The sequence below is a fragment of the Melospiza melodia genome, chromosome 1 (assembly GCF_035770615.1).
Source record: "Melospiza melodia melodia isolate bMelMel2 chromosome 1, bMelMel2.pri, whole genome shotgun sequence".
NCBI lineage: Eukaryota > Metazoa > Chordata > Aves > Passeriformes > Passerellidae > Melospiza > Melospiza melodia.
The window spans coordinates 5,081,173-5,099,854 of NC_086194.1; the positions used below are offsets into that span (position 1 = coordinate 5,081,173).

General features: G+C 50.3%; 1 protein-coding gene across 2 annotated transcripts in view; it reads right to left on the bottom strand.

Moving 5' to 3' along the window:
- LOC134429410 (mitogen-activated protein kinase kinase kinase 3-like) overlaps positions 1–17,387 on the bottom strand; it is an 82,482-nt gene extending 65,095 nt beyond the window's left edge. For both annotated transcript variants that reach the window (XM_063176685.1, XM_063176604.1), the window contains exon 1: positions 17,276–17,387. The gene's annotated coding sequence lies outside the window, so the exon portion shown is untranslated. The remainder of the gene's footprint in view (positions 1–17,275) is intronic.
- Between the last annotated feature and the right edge of the window lie 1,295 nt (positions 17,388–18,682).

Genomic DNA, 18,682 nt, shown 5'->3' on the forward strand with positions numbered 1-18,682 from the left:
CTCTATCATGCAACATCTACATTGCAGCTCTCCCCAACTAATCATTCTATATCACTAACACAACAGAAAATAGAGTAAATTAAAAGGAAAAAAACCACCGAACAACACCCAAAAATCTTCCATTTTGTCTTCTATCTACTTCCATACTAAAACCCCAAATGCTAAATTGTTCACCCTGTAATAAAATATACTATTATCTATTTTAAGCACTCATCAATTCTAATTCATCTCAAAGCCTTAGAAGCCCTCTCCATAAACAAAAGTTAAAAGCAATGTTTCCTTAAAAATGAAGGCTTATCAAAACAGAGAAATATTCTCTATGCCCTAAGTTCCAACAGGTATCAACTGCATAACCAACCTCATGGCTGATCCAACATGCTCCAAACAGGGATTTTAACACTAAGGGACCAAGCTCTGGACTGGGAAGGAGGGAGATTATTGTATTTGTGGGGTGCCCCACGGCAGGAAGGAAGAATGAATCTGACTCCATGTTCTCAGAAGGCTAATTTATTATTTTATGATGCTATATTATATTGAAGAATATATACTAAACTATACTATAGTATATACTATATATATATATATATATATATAGTCATACTGTAGTATATACTATATATATATATTTTATTATTATCTTTCTGGCCTTCTGTAAGTATCCTTTCAGGATACTTACAGAAAGCTAAAAAGAAGGTAGACAGGAAGGGTAGGATAAAGGATACTTACAGAAAGGATACTTACAGAATGCTAAAAAGATAATAATGAAAACTCCTGACTCTCTCCAGAGTCCTGACACAGCTTGGCCCTGATTGGCCAAACAGTGAAAACAACTCCCAGCAGAATCCAATGGAACAATCACCTGTGGGTGAACAATCTCCAAACACATTCCACATGTGAGCACAACACAGGAGAAGCAAATGAGATAAGAATTGTTTCCCTTTTCTCTGAGGCTTCTCAGCTTCCCAGGAAAAAAACCCTGGGCGAAGGGATTTTTCAGAGAATGTGAATGTGACAGGAGATCCATCCCATGGCCTTGGCCTGGCATCGTGGCAGGACCAGGGCTTTGATGCCACTGTGCCAATCCCCACTCTCACCCCAGCCCATCTCTGACCCACCTTCTCTGCCTTGCACAGAGGATGGAGAACACGCCTGGCCAGGCCAGGAGCCTCCCCCAGCCCCTGAAATGCAGCATTTCCCCCCAGCCTGCAGGGATCAATAGTCCCTGGCAGCCATCCCCCTGCACAGCTTCTCTTTAACGAGCACAGCCTCTCCCCTGCAGCCTGCCTGGCTTTTATTGATCCCAGCCTGACTTTCTGATCGACTGCAAAGCCCAGGGCTCAGGAATAATTGACCACTCTCTGCTCTCTCAGCAGCCACCTGGTTGATTTGCTCCTTCTCTGTGGGCAAGAAGCACAACCTCCACACCACATGGAGAGACCAGGACCCCAACAGTCACCACAAATTTTGGCAGGTCCTCTCCTTGCTCATGCAACTCTTCACATGTTCTAAGTGTTCACTTAGAGGGGAATGTTCATTGGCATCAGAGGGTTCTGTAGGTGTAGCTGGCATCAGGGTTTCCCCCTGATTCATAAATACACAGAGAACTGCCTGAGGACAGGATTTTGTCCTGTGGAAGGGAAAATGATGCAGGACAGTGCTCTCCCTTAGGTGCAGATCTTCATCCTCACAGGCAGGGCTGTGTGTGTGAATAATCCTGGTTCAGCCTCATCTGGGGAGATAAGGATCCTTTAGGCTTGGTCACTTCAGTGCCTAATTTGAAAACTTGGATTTAGGCACAGAGGGGCTGAGGTGGGCTTTGGGGTGTGATCAGGGTGTCTGCAAATTTGTTCATCTCCACAAATTGCTGGGGGAGCAGGTTCTGCCATGCAGCTCTGGATTGAGGAATCTCCAGTGGGAGAAGGCAGAGCTCAGTGAGGGCTCAGTAGCAAGCAAAGATTAAAAGTCAGCTGTGATTTTAGGCAGAAGGAGCAGGCTCTGCACAGCCCCAGGACTCAGCTGCCCCCATGAGCTGCTGGCTCATGCCTGCCATCAGTGGGGTGGTGATGGGGTTATGAAACAAGCACGTGGGGCAGCTTCCACAGAGGCTTTATTCTCATCCTCTGAACTTGCAGTATCACATGAACTCAAGTGCCCTTGCCTTCACAGTAAAAAATGAGCCACCAACAGAGCAGGAACCTGACTGTGAGAACCTTACAGCCTGCAGAGCACAGCCATGGGCTCACAGAACCTCACAGCCTGCAGAGCACACACTGCCCAAAGCTCAGAGCTCTCTCAGGGCCTCCCAGGTCTGCCCTGCCTCTCCTGCCAGCCCTTCCCCACCCAAATTTCCCAAAGCTGTGGCTGTGCACAGCCTGAGCACTGCCTGTTGCCTGCTGCAGTGCACACACTGCAGCAGAGTTGCCCAAGCTGTGCCATCACCCAGTGCATCCCCAGTGCAAGGCAGCAGCTTCCTACGGCTGCACTCACTCTGCTTCACTCCCCAAGCCTGGTGGAGGGAAGGAAGGATGATGACACTGAGGAAAAGCTGGGTCTTGCCTCTAAACCCAGCTCAGGGCATTGCAGAAGTTGAGACAGAGAGCATGACAGCTCACCAGGGCCAAGAGCAGACTGCAGGGGAGGCAGTGGGATGAGTAATTTCCTCTTCTACCACGTCCAGCCTGGTGTGGAGCAATGGAAAGTCACAAATGTGGGCATTCTGTCCAGCTCAGAGAAAGTCTGACCTGGGGACTTTCAGAAAAGAGAAGCCCATCACCCTTGAGAGACCATGAGCCACGAGGGCAGCTGTGCAACACCTCTGAACTGGCAGAGCAGCTGCTCCAAAATCAGGTCACTTATTAGGCACAGTGGGGAAGCAGTCAACTCCTTTTAGAAGAAAGCTCTGGAGAAACACAGCTCAGCTCAATATTGATTCCCACGGCTCCGTTACAGACAGACAGAATTAATTTCCAGGATGGAAAGAAACATATGCCTGTGTATCAAAACAAAATACAGAAGCCTTTCCAGTCCTCTGGCTGCATTTCAATGCAAACCAGAAGGCTGTCATGATAGAGAGATTTCAGTTTTCTAATTAATTCTCCCTGCTGAGAGTTTAATGCCGCTAATTGATGAGGAGAGGTGGTGTCCAGACAGTGCCTGCAATTCCTTTTTACATCTTTAGGCCAAGTTCTCTCTAAATTAAATAATAATAAGGCAGATTTGTTCCCTGTGTGCACTGTGCCCTGCTCCAGCTCCCTCCTCCCTAGGAGATGTCTGGTGGAGGAGGGAAGGGAGGCAAAGCCCATGTCAGAGCTCTTTACAAGTGCTGGAAGTCTTCCTGGAAAACGTCATCTGTGATACTGTCACTTCCACAGGACAAGCCAAGAGAAAGAGCAGTGGTGCCAGGGACACTGCCTGTCCCATGAAACACCCTCCATGCACCTGGGAGAGCTTCTCCCCCTGCCACAGAGCAACTACTCAGCCAAGAGATGTCCCATAACACTTCCAAAACCCACACAAAATGTACTGTGGTGTCAGGAAATGGATCTGCAGAACAGCCCCAACCAAGTGCCTCCAGCAGCAGAAAGATGTCACAGGTGCAGAGGAAGGTTGGCTGCTCACCTGCAGCACGGAACAGTTCTCATCCTTAACCCTAAATGTTGATCTCACACTGGTGTTGACCTCTGGAGCCAGCAAAGTGATCCTAAGAGCAAAAGCCAGCACAGCCTCAGTAGGAGAAGGCAGCTCAGCACATGCCTGGATAGGAAATTCCTGCTCCCATTCCCTACAGGAGCACATGCTCCAGTCCCTCCCTGATCAGAATTTGTCCCTTTGCTCTCCACGCTCAGCAATTCCAACCCCAGTGCTCTGAGCTGCGTTTGGGGAATGAGAAATAAAACCCAACCCACGTTCACCGTGCTGTGGTTACCAAGCAGTGACAAACCAAGCAATGCTGATGGTCCCCAAGCTCTGGGCTGACACTCCAGCACTGCTCTGCTTGTCATGGCAATAGCATTTCCACCTGCACCTCTCTGACACCTCCTCTGGGAGCCTCTGCTGTACATCATGGCCAGCAGAGCCAGCTGTGCAGAGGTCCAGCTGGCTGACCTCTCCTTTCCAAAAGGCTTCTATTTTTTCCCCCCTTTATTATTATTAGTTTTCAAGCCACCTACTCCATCATAAATATCAAGTAAAATTAGCTTATTCCTAGAATGCTATAAAAAGACAAGCTCATGCCTGCACAAACTGACAGCAAGTTAAGGAGAAGGCTCCAAATATGCCAAAAACATCAAGTCGAGAGCTTTTGGCCCTTTTACTGCAAAATCCTATTGCTGCAAGCAACAATTGCAACTGTGCAGGTTGAGTCATGTGTGTGCAGAGTTGGGTGCCTGCTGCTCCTCCTCAGTGCCCTGAGCAAACCCCTCCTGTCTCCCCTATCGATAAATACACACCAGGTGGATGAGAAGATCTCACAGGACCTTTTCCATCTCTTTCCTGCTTAGTCACAGGATAAATATCTCCCAGGTTGTACAGGAACACGCTGCTCTGCCTGCCTGTGGTGGGAGAGCTGCCCTCTGAGGATGCTTTGTTTTCCAGATGTTCACAGAATCCCAGAATGGCTCTGCTGGGAAGGGAGCTCTGGAGATCTCCCAGTGCTGAGGGAGGCTCACCTGGAGCAGGCTGCACGTCCAGGCAGGTTTTGAATACCTCCAGAGGCAGCTAACAGGGATTACCCAAGGGAACTTACACAACAGAGGACTTGCATGAGCCTGGTGCTCACCTTCAGAGAGCTCTGAGGCACCCAAGCAAGTCCCCCAATTCCTGTCCCACAGGAACCTCATTTTTGTACTATCAGAACACTGCTCTGAGGTCTCAAGCCTGCTGCTGTCCAAGATGGAAAAGCATTTCATTTATTTTTGCAAAAGGCAGGTTGGCAAGAGCACAGATAGCAAACATCCAGGTCAAGCCTCCTGTGAGAGATTGTCAGAAAACAGCACAAAAACCCAACCACCCCAGAAAGGGAAATGCAGGGAACCAAAGGGTTTGGGGAGAAGAGGCTCCAATGCATTTTAAGTGTTTAGGTTTACAAGGCAATTTCCATTGGCATTGATTCATGCCACAACAGCAGCAAGGCTCTCTCTTGGTTCTAAAATGCCTGAAGAGTGCAAGGCTTCCACAAGAGACACAACCCAGAGAGCACCTGAGAGCCTCAAAGCCACAGATCTGTGAATTTCACCATGCAAGGAGAAAAATATTTCACTACATCAACCATAAAAAAGACCCCACACCATTAAGAAAAAAAGACCCACAAAAACCAACCACAAAAAACAACCAAAAAAATCCCCCAAAAAAACCCCAGAAACAAAACCAAACAAAACCCAACAAAAACCAAAAAAAACAAAACAAATAAATAAAATCCCACAACAACAAAAAACCTACCAAAAGCCACACAGCCCAAATATCTCTTGCAACAAGATGGACACCAAGGGATGGGGCAGCTGGGAGTAGAAGGTTTTGCTTCATTTCTTGCTGAACAATGGGATAACCCTGAGCATTGCAAATTCTCACAGGATTCTGTGTTTTTCATAAGAACCTTGTTCCTGGAGTCACATGATTACATCAGAATCCACACTTCCCCTTTTTTTTTGTTAAAAAGAAGTATTTGCATATGTCAAAAGCTGAAGGAGTGTAAGTCATGTCTAAAATGCTCAAACATGGAGGAATAGAAAAATCTGCTTTAAAAGAAATAAATCTGTATATTTTTTTGGAGGAAAGAATGTAATCTAAAATTCCTTTTTGCCAACACTATACACTGGGAACCTTAGAATTGGACAGGGAATGACTTAATTTTTGGGAGAGGTGGGCTCCTTCAACATCTCCATCTGTAAATTAGAGATCAAAAAATACAGCTTTGATAGCAACACCTGCCTAGAAATTAAGCAGCCCCTTTGGGGTATCCTGATACTGGCTTTCCTAGTCAAAAGAACATTATGCACTGGGGGACAATACCAAGGCACAGCAGTTTGAAAAACAATAAAATAATAATACAGCAGAACAGCTTTCCAAATTTTGTTCCCACTTCTTTTATCCAGCATCAAGCAGGGTAAAACCATGGAATTCAGCTATGCCAGTTCATCTGCTGGCATTCCCTGCTCACCAAACCCACCAGGTTCACAGCTGCAGGTGGATCTTGCCCAGCAGAAATTTACCTGATGGTAAAAATTAGTCTATAAATAAGGACTTGACTGTGACCATGTTCACAGGAGTCCCAGGATGAGGGAAGAGACGAGGATCTGACTCCATGTTTCAGAAGGCTTGATTTATTATTTTATTATATATATTACATTAAAACTATACTAAAAGAATAGAAGAAAGGATTTCATCAGAAGGCTGGCTAAGAATAGAAAAAGAAAGAATGATAACAAAGGTTTGTGTCTCAGACTCTCTGTCCAAGCCAGCTCACTGTAATTGGCCATTAATTAGAAACAACCACATGAGACCAATCCCAGATCCACCTGTTGCATTCCACAGCAGCAGATAACCAATGTTTACATTTTGTTCCTGAGGCCTCTCAGCAGGGAAAAACCTAAGGAAAGGATTTTTCAGAAAATATCATGGCTACACTTGACCTTCTGAAAAAGGCTGTGCTGGATCTCACAGAGCTCATCCCGTGGTCTTGCTGGGCCTGGGCCAGTGTCACCGTGGCACTACAGGCCCCTGGGCTGCAGCTGCCCACCAGTTCAGAAAAATAAACTGTGGACATGTGTTCAAATACTCCTCACGAGCACCACAAAGAGCAGAAGAGCTCAGGTCACGTTTGTTTCCTATTTTTGCATGGAATAAAACAATTAAGACCCAGAAGGCTTGGATCTGTAATGTGCTAGGCCATGCATTAAATACATGCATATAAATAATATAAATAATTAAATACATTAAATATCCATGGAAAAAAAGAGGGTAAAGACTAGATTTTTGGTTAAATCAGTGTTTTTTATCCATTTTGTCCAACCTAACTAGCAAAGATGCAGAGAATTCAGAGGTGGAGGAGAACATGAGGGGCCTGAGCAGTTGTGGGGCTCACAGCAGCTCCTGGCACAGGGTGCTTGGGCAGGCAGCAGCCCCGAGCCAAGCCCTGGGGTGGCTCCATCACCTCCCTGGAGCTCAGCTTGCCATTCCTCGAGCTCCAGGGCTTTGCTTTTCATCAGCTTTTCACACAAACAGAAGCAGGGCAGCTCCTCCTGCTCGCTGGGCACAGAGCAAGGGAAGCTCAGAGCAAGGGAAGCTCAGAGCAAGTGTGAAAAATGCTTATTTTATTATTGGCTTTTCACAAATATTAAAATGAATATTATATGTGTTCTGTTAGAAAATTATGCTGTATTCATTCTCTTAAGTAGTTAAATACAGTTTTAGGTTATAAAATGAGGTTAAAATAGAAACTATGCTGTGTAAGATTTTTTTTCTAAAGATAGGATTCACAGTGAGATAGCAGCCACAGGACACCTGAATCTTTCAGAGAAAGAGAATTTTTTGCTCCATTATCAGGAGAAATGAACTTCCTCCTGCCTCACTTGGGCAGGATGATGCTATTAGGATTAAGAGGAAAAAGTTGACACTGACCAGACAGAATCCTGTGCTTGAATGGAATTTATGCATCATGTATGAGATGTCTGAATATACAACAGGTTACTGTTTTTAAGGGTTAATCCTTTGTTAATGTGTGTCCTTTTCCAGGCTTGTGCTGCCCAGAAAAAGATACCCGGACTGTCTGTAACTCTTTGTTTCTGTTGTCTCATATTGTCCTAATCCAAATTATTATTACTCTACTTATATTACTATTTTTATAACCATTTTATTACTATTAAACTTTTAAATTTTTAAAAACAAGCGATTGGCGTTTTTCACAGCAAGGAAAGCTCCTGGCAAGGGGAGCTCAGAGCAAGGGGAGCTCCTGGCACAGCTCTGGGTTCCTGCATTGTCCCAGCCCAGCTCCCGGGGAAGGAGCCCAAGCCTGTTCAGTCACATTGTTCTGCTCAGCCCTGGCCCAGGGCCGGCCCATGGAGCTGCTGCTGTTCCCAGCACGGATCTGCAGCTCCAGCCCTGAGCACACCAGGAGCCCTTCTGCCTCCCCTGGCTGCAGAACCAACCCCACAAGCTCCAGCACTGACCATGCCCAGCATTAGAGGCTGGTTCACAGCTATCAAATTCCTGCACCAAACCCTGACTCCTGCCAGCCCTGCAAAGGATGGGCACACCAAACCCACAGCACCACAAATCTCCCTATCCAAACAATCACCTTCTGCCTGCCCAGGATTTCCCCTCCCTTCTCTCTGTCTGCTCTCAGGCGCCTGCAAACAGTGGCTGGGCTTGGGAAGTGTGAAAAATGCCTATTTTATGATTGGCTTTTTGCAAATATTCAAATGAATATTATATGTGTTGTGTTAGAAAGTTATGCTGTATTGATTCTCTTAAGTAGTGTGTTAAATATAGTTTTAGGTTATAACTATAGGTTAAACCTATAGTTTAGGTTTAAAATGTTAAAATAGAAACTATGCTATGTAGGATACTTTTTTCTAAAGAAAGGACTCACAATGAGACAGCAGCCACAGGACACCTGAATCTTTCAGAGAAAGAGAATTTTTTGCCGTATTATCAGGAGAAATGAACTTCTTCTCACCTTGCTCGGGCAGGATGATGCCATCAGGATTCAGAGGAAGAAGCTGACACTGACCAGACAGAATCCTGTGTTTGAATGGAATTTATGCATCATGTATGAGATGTATGAATAGGCAACAGGTTATTGTTTTATTCCTGCCAGCCCTGCAAAGGATGGGCACACCAAACCCACAGCACCACAAATCTCCCTATGCAAATAATTCTGCCTGCTCAGGATTTCCCCTCCCTTCTCTCTGCCTGCTCTCAGGTGCCTGCAGACAGTGGCTGGGCTTGGGAAGGGTTACACAGAGGCTGCTGCAGCCTTGCTGCAGAGGTGTCAGAGCACCTGGGGACCTCCTGCCCTCTGAAGTTGTCACAGCACTCTGATTCTCTTCTGGTTAATGTTTATCTTGCTGCACTTGCTTCTCAAGGATGTCTGTGCTGCTGCCTTTGAACCACACGGGAAAAACGCAGAAAGTGAATCCAGGGTCTACACATAAATAAATAAATATTTTTTAAAATAATAATCAGATTAACCAAACATTAAAACACCTCTTGCTAAGACTCTGCTCTGCTGCACCAAAGTCCCCTATCTGAGGAAAGACAGCCAAAAAAAAAGAAAAGAAAAAGATGAAATTAATGAAATTACAGTTTAGTTTGTAGAATTTCCTCTGTACCTCCTTCTCCTTCCCCAGAAAGATTTGCTCTAAAAGGAAAATACCACTCATCATGTTTCTATCCTTGCGTATTTAAGAGGAGAACCGCAGCCTACAGCTCTGAAATATTATTAGCACCTTTCCCCTTTTTACACCAAACCACGACTAAATGAAACATGCTACAAAAACCAAACAGACATGGAAGTTATGGGTCTTTTTTCTCTTTCATCCCCTTTTTAAAATGAAGTACTTTCTGTGCCAGCTCTGAAAACCAGATCACACATACAAAGAAACGAGTTTGGAAATCCCCCTCCCTCCACCCCCACTGCTATGTGCTAAGGAAACCAGATGCCCAGAGCCAGCCAAAAAATGATCTCAGCCATTCTTAAGAGAGCCTACAGTGCATTTTCATGAGTCATGGAAAGCAACAACTCGTTGCTTTGGTAATGCTAGGTAAGCAACTGGTCACCCATCCCCAAGCAGACCTGCAGCAGTAAGTCACAGAGCAGCCCCTGTCCTGACAGATTACATCAGAGACAGCCCCAAAACAGAGCTCTGCAGCAAGGCACCCTGCAGGAGCTTTTATGGGGCATAAATTGTGTCCCAGGAAAGCATTTAGCACAGCTTGCAGCAGCCAGGATCCCCCATGGTCCTGACCTGGGGTGTTGCCAGTGCTCCACACTCGGGGCAGGCAGAGAGGAAGCAGGGAAGAGAGGGAAGCAGGGATTAGCAAGAATCCTCTTTGGGCTGGAGACACTCCTGACATAGGTGGTGATGTCCTAGAGCCCTTTAACCATTCCTGTCCAAGGTTTTAGAAATCCAGCCCAAGATGGGTCAGGGAGGAGGTCACATCCCCACGCACCAAGGGGAGATCCTGCTCACCACACCCCATGTTCTTCCACAGACAATTTCAGCAGCTCCTGGTGATTCCCACAGCAACAACAGCCTGGGAAGCTCCCACAGGGGTGAGACACCAAACTGCACCTCTCTGGCAACACCTGGCCTGAAAGGCAAATTAATTTCTCAACGTGAACCAGGTACAGGAAGCCTTGTTCCATCTCCTCAAACCTCAGGGCACCACACCACCTCCCTGGGACAGCCCCACTGGGCTCCTGAAAGGGAAGCTCTCCAGCACAGGATTTCCTGGACACAGACTAATACCAGAACTAGCTCATTCTCATCCAGAGATGAAGACAGTCACAATCTTCAGCACCTCTTGTGCTGAGTCCAAAACCCAATTGTGAAAACACACCCTCAGCCCTTACAGGCTCACACCAGATTTTATTCACACCTGAAATGACGGAGGTGAAGTTGCTGAAATATTGGAATAATTAAACAAACATTTTCTCCCTTTTTCTACAGCATCAGCCAGGTGTGTTGTGCATATCTTTGACATTTCAGCTGCTCAGGAAGGGCACTGTGGGGAGTCTCAGCATCACCAATCCAAACAAAAATAAGCAAAAATGGGCATGGGTCCTCAAGTCCTTCTTTCCAGCCATGTCACAAGAGGAGCGAGCAGACCTCAGCCTAAGCCACCAGAGAAGCAGATCCAGCCAGCAAAGCCCCCAGGAGCCATCCCAGCAGGACAGGAGTGGGACAGAGCCCACTCTGTGCTGTGGGTCCCCACCCAGGGAGCCCTGATGGTCCCTGCCAGCCCCAACACCCAGCAGATGTCAGCAGGGCTTCCCTTGGCTGCCTCTGCCAGGGCAGGAGCAGCTCCTGGGCCTTAACAGGAGCCAAGGGCAGAGTTTTCCAGTGCAAAGCCAAGAAATTAACCTGGCAGGATTTGTCTCACCTTGACCTCTACCAAGGCACCACTCGGAAGGGACACAGGGAGAGCACTAAAATGATTCTTTTTCTTCTGGCACAACACAGCTCAGCTCAGGAGCAGCCCAAATACATCCTGCAACAACATCCAGAGCTGGACCTTGACCCTTTCAGTAAAACCAATGATGTAATAAGCTAAGCACAGCTCTGTTTATCTCTTTTACTTGCTACCAGCACTATCCAAAGAAAAATAACTGGGATATCTTGCATATTTCTCTAATGACTCTTGCTATTCTGTTAGCACCAGCACAGAGGGACTAAGACCAAGGAGCAGCAAAGCAGTGGTTTATTAACCACAAGGTGCTGAGGTTTCCCAAAAGCCACTCTCCAAGAGGAAATCAGCAGAAGGATTCCAGTAGAATAAACCAAAGCTGCAGTTCTGTGCTGAAAGGCAAGCAGAAGGCATTGAGGCTGCAGTATGAACACTTCCCACCAGCAAGGAAAGCTCTCCAGGAGCTTGGCCCAGACTGGTATGTTAATTGAAGGATGCTTCATCAAACTGCTCCACAGCTCCACACTACACCAATGCAACAAAAGGAAGCCCAAATCTCTGATTTGAGGTATTGGTTATTCATCATTTGCACACTCCCAAACCTCTCTGTCCCACAGACCCAGCTCCCACACCTCCCTCCAGCCACACACTCCCACAGCATGGTGATTCCAGGGTTATCACCCCTCTGTGGCTAACACTATCATCAGCCCCCATCTGCATCAGCCAGCTGTAGATAACAGCGTTATCAGCTGCCCCCTGCAATGACACTGCACTGACCCTGCAAAAGGGGGACAATTCCCCAGGGCACTCCCCAGGCAGGGACAGAGAGGAAGAGGAGAGAGGCTGAGAGGAAGAGGGTATTTGAGAGTTTTTCTGTGTGCACTTTCACCTGTTCTGCCCTGTGATAACAAATCTCACCCTCACAGCTTCTCCTCAAACAACCCTTCCTTATCAATCACTGCCCCATGCAGGGGATGCCCAAAGCCTTAAATTTGTATCTGGGCAAGATCTCACTGTTAGTAAGAGCTGGTGAGAGCCAGCTGTGCCCATCACCCTGTGTCCCCCACCCTCCTGCAGAATCCTCATGGTTTGGGATAGAGCACCCCTGTTGCCACCTCACACAGTAAAAGGTGCAGACAGCTCACTGTGAAGAATTCAGGATCTGCTAAATTCTTCTTATTTACTGTGCTCTTATTTACTGTGGATGGCACTGCACTATTTCCAGTTCACAACTAGACTGTGATGATTTGACTTCTGCTCTGAAAGGGAAATACCACTCAACATGTTTCTATCCTTGCTTATTTAAGAGGAGAACCGCAGCCTACAGCTCTGTATTATTGAAAGCCCCCAAAACAAGAGTTTGCAGCACAAAAGTAGTGAGCAATCTGAGTAATCCACCATGCCCATCACAAGGGACTTCCATGCACATCCATGGAATGGAACAGTTCAATTGAAAGGGATTTACAGTGATCACCCAGTCCTGACCACTTCAGGACGGCAGGACAAGGACAGACGTCATCAGATGTGCCAAAGCAGCAGCATTTCCTCCTACCCTCTGCACCAGTTCAGCACAGGGTTCACTCTTACACTCAATAGCTGTGCTAAGGACAGTGATCTGCAAATTCTTCACTATTTCCTTGGGGATTTGGGAGCACCTGAAGGCCACTGTGCAGGGCCCACTTGCAGGTGGACAAGACAAACATAACCATAACGAAATAGGAGCACTCAAAGCTTTGCAGGGGCCACAGAGCACTGATGGATTCAAGGCGTTCCTACCTCCATCACAAAGGCTTCTTATCTCACAAATTACTTTCCCAAAGCAACAGTACAAAGTCTTTTTCTCCATGTGAATCACCCAGCTATCAATCAGATGACTTTCTGTCACTTGTCCACGCGAGTATTGCGGAGCGCCTCCAACCCACCCACCCAGGGCTGGATTTTTCCAAGCAATTTGGTGTTCAATCTCCACCTGAAGGCTTGAACCACCCTCCCAGCCCCTGGGAGCTGGCCTGAGCACGGGTGTTTGCACAGCAGCCCACGCAGGAGCCGGGCCAGCTCCTTCCAGGATCTGCTGGAGCCGCCGGGCACGGCGCGCTGTGCCAGCCGGACTTTGGCCCGGGCAGCTCCTGAGCCCGGCCTGGCTCAGCTCCACCCTGCTCACTGCTCCTACAGCTCCTTCTCTGCCTGGGCTGCACTCCCCAGAGGGCAGGGGATAAAATCACACAGGCTCCTGCAGAAGTGATGATTAGTTCTGCGTAAAATGGTGGCCGGCCTGGGGTTTGACTCAGGAGAGCAGAACCAGCCACGGATTCTCGTTAATTCTGAGCCACTTTGTCTCCACTAATATTTATATTAAAAAAGGCGTTTGGGGAAGGCATCTGGGAGCTGAACCCCCTCTTCTAGAGGGTACAGGTGTACCTTTCACTTTTGACCTCTAAATGACTCAGAATGCCCAGGTCAAACCCTCTGGGCTCCCTTCACAGACATTCCAGGTGCCCTGGGAACAGGAGCTGGCACCTGAGACCAGACACAGAGATGACATGCAATGCTGTGTCCCCATCCCTGGTCACAGAGACAGGGATGTAGAGCTGCAAGGGTCCCCATCACGGGCCAGGCTGATGCTGCTTCTTCCACCATCCAAGCCCTGTGGCTCCAGGGGAAGATCCTGGCACAAATCCCCACTGCCAAAACAAAGCAGGGAGCCAGGTAACCCCCTACCTGCAGCCCCTACAGAGTGTTCTTCCCATGCTCCTCATGCCCATGCAACAGGTCTGCTGCAGGGAACAGCTTCCCAGGGCCTTTGAAGAGCAAGGCATCAGTTTTTAAAGGAGATCTTAGCTTTTAATTTGTGTCATTAAAGATGAACTGAGACAGACTGGTTAGATGATAGAATTGTTAAGGCAGGAAAAGACCTCTGACATCACTGAGTCCAATCATTAACTCAGCACTGCCAAATCCACCTCTAAACCACGTCCCCAAGTGCCACATCCACACTGTTTTTGCACACTTCCAGGGATGGTGATTCCACCACTTCCCTGGGCAGCCTGTGCCAATGCCACCCTTGATCTGGGCACCAGCAGCATTTTAGTGACTAACAGGAAAATTATTTGGCTAGAGCAGATCAGAACTGCAGGGACAGACAGAAAACAAACAGAAATGCCCCCATATCCACACTCCTGCATGCTCACCTGCACCTTCATAGACAGAAAACCCCTTATCTTGCCTGTCTGATGCTCACCACAGCACTGACCACATCAGATGAAGGCTCATGCCACATGGGATAGGGGCCAGCCTGCAGAGACAGCGTGGTTCAGGCACAACTGAGATGACATTCACCACCTCTGCATCTCACGCTGCACTCAGCAAAGGCAGAAAAGGTGCCAGAAAGAAATGCTGAACTGCCCTGGCCTGTAGGAAAGGGGACCTACTCCTTGGAGGGACTCACCAAAAACATTTTGGTCACCCATTTCCCCTTGTGGAGGTTAAATATCTAAATAAATAAAGCCTGGGGATTGAGGGTGAAGCTGCCAGGTTCAGTATCAGTGGGCCATCTATAGCTTTCCTCCCTGTCTGGGGAAATAATAAAAATATTTAAATCCATATTCCACTTGTTATGGCTCCACACTGCATTTTCCATCTCCCCAGTGCACAGCTGACATTCTGCACATTTGTGTGCCCACTGTGCTCTGTGCAAAGAGGGGAGTGGAAGGGACTGAGCCCAGCATCCTCCTGCCACTGTCAGGCATCAGTGAGCACCATCCCTGTAGGAGCCAGCCTGGAAAATGCTCGGCCACCTCCTGTGAAGGGCTGGCAGGTGCAGCACAGGATGGGGACATGCATGCCATCTCAGGATCTAAGGAGTCCAGAGGGATGAAATGTGCTTCCTTAGGCCAGATGAACTGCACAGCTTAAACTGGAGTTGAATCTTTTTCTTAATTTTCTTTCAGATGATTCCTTCAGTCTGGAGAGCCGAGGCAGACTCCAAGCAATCACTGCCTCTTTTCTTCTACGTGCACTCCAAAGCCAGCCTGCCTTCCCCGAGCAGTCTAATAAAAGATATCCCTTCTTACAGCAAAGCCTGACTCACTTCCCTCCAGCCTCGAGCAGCAGGTCCCCGACAGCAGGGCCAGATCCAGCAGAGCAGAGGATGCTGCCAGCCCTCGCGCTCGTTCCCACGTCCATCTGGGAGCACATCGCTCTCCATGCTGCACAGCACACTCCATCCCACGGCTCTGCCAGGGAGCCAGACACACCACGGCAGCCTCACCAGGCGTCTTCCCAACGGGAAAATTCTCAGAGCATCAAGTCCAAGCTGCAGGAGAAAAATCCCGAAGCATCAGGGAGCAGCAGGAACGTTCCGGACGGGACGGAGCCGCTCCTCTGGCCGCCGCAGCCGCTGGATTTTCGCGCCGGAGTCGCTTCGTCTGGGTGAAAATCCAGACCACATCTCTCTCTGTGTGAGAACACTTCCTTCACGGGCTCTGAGAGCCTCCAAAAAAATAAATGCATTGCCCATCAGCACACGTTGACATGGCAGAGCTGCGGGTTCCTGGTGGAGATTAAGGAGCCGTGGAAAAAATTGCGGCACCAAAACGCGTTCACACGAGGAAGGTATAAAAGGTTCTTTACATCCACATCCCACCAGGCTGGCAGCCCATCCAGCCTCGCGTCCTGCCTCAACAGAGGAGCTTTTACAAGCTGCACAACCTTCCCAGGGCAAAGGCTGTGCCCAGCTGTGGAGGTCTGCCCTGATCAGCAGGAGCCCTGGGAAACCTTGAATCCCTGTTTATAATTAATGTCAAGTTAGGGGTTCTGGAAATTGGACCATATGACACAGGCAGAGCAAAGCCCCAAATGCAACTGATCTCATGCACACCTGAGGAGCTGCTTCCCAGAGCTGCACTCCATGCACAAATCCTGCATGGAGCTACGTCAAACTGCACATACCAGACTCCAAATAAATCCAGAAGGTGTCACAGAAAGAAATTCCCCCCAACCATTCACTCTCACCAAAGAAGTGAAATGGCTTGACCCTAGAAATCCCTGGGATCGCTTAAACCCTGCACAAATCCCAAGCCTCGAAATCCCAAGTGAGCCAGGTGGTTTTGGTTCATGCACCAGCAACACATGCAAGACCCTTCCCCGAACCAGGAGCAGGTCCAATACCAAAAATGACTGGTTTATAAACAGGAATTGAAGAGGATGATAAAGGCAGCAGCCGAGGGAGAAGCCTCTCTCCGGGCTGTATCAGGGCCAGCAAGATCCGTACTTGGCTGCCCTGCAGGACCTGCCCGGCCGGTCCCCGGCTCCCACCTCGGCTCCGCTCCTCCGGCACAGCCGCGCAGGGCAGGGGTTCGGTGCCGGCAGCACAAATCCTTCCTGAGCATCATCCCGGCTCGTGGCACAGCCCCCCTGCAGCCGCTCGCTCCGTCCGGGTGGAAATCCAGCTTTCCCCGAAATCCAGCTCTCCCCGAAATCCAGCTCTCCCCGAAATCCAGCTCTCCCAGCTGCGCCGGCCGCTCGCACCACGCGGGTCCGGGTTTCGGGGAGCCTTCCTCCCCGCGCTCATCCCATCCTCACCGCTCCGGACAGACGGTGCAGGGACAGCTCTGCAGGAGAGCGAGGGATGGCCAAGAACCCCCGCACCTCCCTGGATGCTTTCCAGGGAGCTGGCACCCAAGCGACCGCATCCCGAAACCGCTGGCTCCACACGCCAGCGCATCCCAAAACGGGTTTGGAGTCTAATCCCGGCGCTCGCTGTCAGCAGCTGCAGCTGGGACAGGCACCCAGGCGACAACCTGGGGACAACAGCGACCCGAGAGCAGCAGCATCAGGCGGGGGTGTGCGGGGAGCCCCGGGGAAGGGCAGCCCTTCAATCCGCTCCGCACCCACGGACACGGCCACCCGTGCTGGGGAGCACCCTTGGGGACCCCCCCACGGCTCCCCAAACACGGCCGCAGGGACAAGCTCCTATTTGGCTAGGCCAGAAAGGAAGGAAGAAAAACCCACGGAAGCCAGACCCGGCTGCAAAACTCTCGGTCACCGCTGCAGACAGTAAAATAATTAAAAGAGCGAAACTATTCACGGAGGCTCGGAGCCAGCGCCCGCGGAAAGAGGGGGTTAGGACGGACGGACGGACGGACCGACTTACCGGGGTCACCCGCGGAGGGACATGCACGGCCACCCGGGGCTGGTGTCACCACGTCGGGTCCCAGCGGCTGGCGCGGCTCCGAACGGCTCCGCTCGGCTCAGCTCCGCTCGGCTGGAGCTCGGCTGGGGCGGCGCACAAAAGCGGGAGGAAGCGGTGACGCGCGGAGCCGCCGCGGCCAATGGGACGGGCACGGGCACGGGGGCGGACCGGCCCCGCCAGGCTCCGACCGACCGAGCGGGGCCGGGCCCTGCCCCGCCGCTGGGGGGCGACACTCGGGGCGCCGAGACCCGGAGCAGCTCCGAAACCCGGGGGCAGCTCCGACCCTGCGGCCGCTCAGAGCCCCGGGGCAACTCTGATCCCCAGGGCAGCTCCGAAACCCGAGGGCAACCCCGACCCCCGCGGCAGCTCCAAAACACGGGGAGCTCCGAAACTCTGGGGCAACTCCGACCCCTGGGGCAGCTCCCAAACTCTGGGGCAGCTCCAAAACCCTGGTGCAACTCCGACACCCGGGTGCAACCCCGATCCCCGCGGTGGCTCCGAAACCCGACGTGGTTCCGAGCCTAGGGGCGGTTCCGAGCCCTGCGGAGCTCCGCGCCTCGCGTTGGCTCCGATCCGCGGTGCAGTTGCGGCCCCCGGGCGGGTTCGCAGCCCTGATGCCCCGTCCCGCAGCCCCGCTCGGTGCCGGCGGTGCTTCCCTGGCCCTGCAGGTGGGATTGGCCCCGGTGAGAGTCGAGGTGAGCTCTGAGACACGGGGCAGCTCCGACCCTCGGGGCTGCTCCAGCCCCTGGGGCGGTTCCGATCCCCGGTCGGCTCGGACACCCGGGGCAGTTCCGACCCTCAGGGCCCCTCCAGCCCCTGCACAGCAGCTCCAGCTCGGGCACCCGGGGCAGTTCCGAATGCCGGGGCAGCTCCGAGCCCCGGGCTCACTCTCCCCCCGGATGATGCCCCATCCCTCAGCCCCCCTCAGTCCAGGTGCAGTTTCCCGTGCTCCTGCAGGTCATGTCAGCCCTGGTGAGACACCTGGTGGGATCCCCGGCTGTGCTTTCAAGAAGGATGGAATGTGACCTCTGTGCTCCAGCTGAGGTTCTCCTACCTTCTGGAAAAACGGGGCTGGGTGCAGGCTGTGCTACCTAGGGCTGACACAAAAAAAAAAAAATCGGGAGATGTTCTGGGATGAGGCTTCATCAGCTGGAATGAAGATGGTGGTATCTTGCTGCAGCAGGGTAGCCTTCAGCAGGGCCCAGCTTTCTCCACACAGCTGGGATGTGCAGGAATTGCTCTGATAACTTGATTTGGGTTTGCCTCTTTGGGGCAATAAAGTCAAACTGAGCCGTAGTTAAGACCAAAGAGCTTTAGACTGTTCCTAAGTCACAGCTTGCTTTCCAGAAAAGCTCAGGGCTCCCTGGG